The sequence below is a fragment of the Pteropus vampyrus genome, unplaced genomic scaffold (assembly GCF_000151845.1).
Source record: "Pteropus vampyrus isolate Shadow unplaced genomic scaffold, Pvam_2.0 Scaffold141, whole genome shotgun sequence".
NCBI classification, from domain to species: domain Eukaryota; kingdom Metazoa; phylum Chordata; class Mammalia; order Chiroptera; family Pteropodidae; genus Pteropus; species Pteropus vampyrus.
This window is the reverse complement of record NW_011888922.1, coordinates 3463461-3467077: the sequence shown is the minus strand read 5'-3', so window position 1 is coordinate 3467077 and position 3617 is coordinate 3463461. Positions and strand designations below refer to the sequence as shown.

The window sequence follows — 3617 nt, the reverse complement described above, 5'->3', positions numbered from 1 at the left end:
TGCTTTTAAAATTTCGCAAATGTTTGTGATCTCTGTTCTCATTCTAAATAAATATTCACTTTAGTACTTAATTTAGTATCTTTTTGGTATTTTTCTTCTTAAAGAGGGCTCCCAAATTATATGTTTCGGGTCCCCCAAATCTGGATCGAACCCTGCCTGGCACATACTAAGTGCTCAGCAGTGTTAGGAATGTTTGAATTGATCCTCTTGCGCTAACCAAGACTCCAGTCAAGGTTGTTCCCCTCCTCCCACTGTGGAACCCAATATCCCCTAACCATTTTGCAATATAAACAGGTATGTGGAGGCAGATATGGGGCAGATGCAAGGTCAGTGCTGGCTCAGCCCTCCAAAGCCCCTGGCACACATCTGTCTCTCCCATCAGAGGGCAGGCTCCTAGGTAAAAATGTGTCTGACTCATCTGGGTCCCAGTGCCCAGCCTGGCATGAAGGAGGCCTTCAAGGTCACAGGAAGAATCTGTCTTGGGCTCAGTGTCAGCCACAGGTGGATTCCCCTTGCTCATTTCACTTTTTAAAGATGAGTGTAGCTCGATGGTCTTAAACTGAACCCTCAGGATCCCTGGAGGGGCCAAAGGAGCAGCCAAGAGGGTGGAGGGAATGCTGAGTGGTTGGGGTGCCAAGTCCTCCTCACCTCCCTTCAACTAGAGTACTTCCCCTTTTATCAGAGATATTCACCAGGGTTCTGCATAAGAGTTCATCTGGAAAATGTCATGCAACACGAAAAACGAGAAGAAAAAACAACTGATGTGTTTCCTGCCTCGTATGCATTGTAAGAAACTCAGAGCTTGTTCAAGGCTCATGTTTGGTAAGTAGAGAGAACCTCCCAGAGGGCATTTTGTGATTGACCTTACCCCTTATTTTTTCTGCCCTTATTATCCCTTGTATTTTTTCTGCCCTTATTATCCCTTCTTCCTCTAAAACTGGCTGAATTCTATGTATTTCTGTAGGCCATCTCTCTCTTGGAATGAGGTGAGGTGGGCTAGAAATAGCTTAATCTAAAGATTTAACAAAAGTTGTTGAATGAAGGATCCTCCAGCACATGTCCTCTAACCTAGCCCAGCCCTTTTCTCAACCCTCCCTCCCTCACGGAGTAATTATCAGCTTTCTGTTTCCCCCACTAGATGATGAGTTCCTTGAAGGCAGAGGCCTTATATACCTACCCAGCACCCTCCCCAGATGGTGCAAGCTCTCACTGCATGATTATGGAAAGGAGGAAGAACAGGAGGAAAGCAGGGAAGGAGGGAGGGAAAGATGTCTTATGTCATAACCCATCACTCATGGTACAGTAGCAAGAGCGAGCTCAGGCTCTGGAATCACACACACCCGGGTTCGAATCCTGACTCCACAGCCTGCCAACTGTGTAACTTGGGCAAGTCACTTCCCTTCTCTGAGCTTCTTTCTCTAAAATAAGAACAAACAGTGATCTATATCTTACAGGTCAGTGAAGAGTCAATGAGATAACATGTGCAAAGCACCCAGCCAGAGCCAGGCACATAGTAGGTGCTCTGGAAAGGGCTAGAGAATGAACTGAACTGGCTAGGAGTGGAGGGGCCCTCTGTGTGTGGATCCCGACCCAAACTGGGGCCTTCCCTCTCCCACGAGTTCCTCAGCCCTCGGGAGCTCCAAGTCCAGTGGGGCAGAAACTTTTAATTGGGCCAGCCTGGGAGTGTGGGTGGAGGTAATCGAGCCTACCCAAGCTTGGCAGGCAGCCTTCGTTCCCCAAGCCTGCCGTGCTGACTGCCAGACTTCCAACAACAGAGTGTTCCAGAGTCCTGTCTACTACCACCAGCCGCCACTGGCCACAGAGCCTGCTCGGCCCTTAAACCTGTGAAGACCTTGAGGCTTGGTGTGCATGATTAGAAGCCCAATGTGACAGCATGGGCAGAGTGGGTGCCCAGCCAATGACAGGTGAGTTGAACAAATACATTTTATGGCACATTCCCATAAAATGCACAGATACCTTTGTAGAATTTTCCCTGTATGGGAAAAATGAAATAATATAATACCAGCCATTTATTGAGTGCCTACAATAATGAGACATATTTATATTATTTAATTCTCTCTATTATCCCCATTTTACAGGTAGAGAAACTGAGGCTGAAGGAGGTTAAAACTTGCTCAGGGTCACAGAGAGAAGGCATGTGCTGTGGTCAGCGTTCAGATACCACCATTCACCGCTGAAGTATGGGCTGTTGCACTGCCCAGTGCCACACACCTCTCAGTTCATGCCCATGTTAACCAAACTCTCCTCTGCCCAGCCTGGTGATGGTGCAGGTAAACCTGCAGGGTTCTGCCCGGGAAGATCAGATTCACACATAGACGATGGTAAAAAGAGACAGCCATCCCCAGAGAAGGAACTGGAAGAATCTGAGTTGCGGCATTAGAGAACTAGTGGTGGCCTTTGTATAGAGCTTTGAGGGGCAGGGAGAGAGGATGACTCCTTAAGACCATCTACTTTGAATTTCCATTATTCAGAAGGGGTTACATATATGTACCACAGAGGGATGCAGGGAGCAGAAGCAGAGCTGCACCTATAACCCAGGCCCTTCAGGCCTTATCTGGGGCTCTGGCCTGTACTCTGCCCACAGCTTCCTGTGGACCCTTGATAAATACTCAGGGGGACAGCCGGGTGGCAAGAAGTTAGGAGCAAAGAAAGCACTGAAAGCTCCAAGAGGACCAAGTTAGAGTGTTCATATCCCAGAGGGGCCAGATGGGCGGAGGGGATGGTAGACACAGGCTCAACTCACACTGAGCTCATAAATATTTGCTGAATGAATGAATGAAGGAAGAAATGAGTGGGGTCCCAGTGAGCAAAGCAAGGGCCAGTAGAAAGGCAGCACAAGGAAGAAAACATTTGAACCAGTGTCTGCAAGGATCTTCTCCTACAAAGGTGCTGTGCTGGGAAGAGTGAGTTCCCCATCAAGGGAGGGGTGGAAGAATCACTTTGTGGAGGGCCCTTGGCCAGGACTGCTAGAAACCAGGGTTCCCTCCTGAGGATCTGGTGTCTCTGGTCCTGAGATTCTTTCCACAGAGCCGCTGAGGACCGACCAGAGCTGGTTCCTATCAGGAGGAGGAAAACGCTTGCAGGCCAGAGATCCACCCAGCTGACAGGTGACTCCTCTGATGGTCCAGAAGACGAGGGGGCCTGCTCAGAGCTCGAGGCCTCCACACCGGAGGCCCTCCTTGCCTTTGCCTGAACAGCTCAGTCCAGCCTGCCACCAGCTCACCGTGTGCCTTTTTTTTTTTTTTTTCCTGATTTATGCCTACAGCACCTGATTTTCCTAGGTGATCTCCCATCCAAGTACTAACCAGGCCCGACCCTGCTTAGCTTCCGAGATCAGACAAGATCGGGCACGTTCAGGGTGGCATGGCCATAGACCATGGATCGTGGCTCCACTGGGGTGCAAACCCAGAACCTTCTGTGTGTAAAGCAGATGTGCTAACCGCTACACCATGGAAACGCACCGCGGTGTGTCTTCTTGTAGGGCCCTTACCTCCGCTCAGTGGCCTCACCTGCCAGATCTGCTCTCACAGCTGTAATAAGGCCAAAACAATTCCTATTTCCCCTGACTTTGCAGCCTAAAAGCACATTTACATGAT

General features: G+C 49.3%; 1 non-coding gene across 1 annotated transcript; it reads right to left on the bottom strand.

Moving 5' to 3' along the window:
* Positions 1-3277: 3277 nt before the first annotated feature.
* Positions 3278-3396, bottom strand: LOC111744835. Its single transcript, XR_002782350.1, has one exon. It is a non-coding gene; the product is annotated as a 5S ribosomal RNA (ribosomal RNA).
* Between the last annotated feature and the right edge of the window lie 221 nt (positions 3397-3617).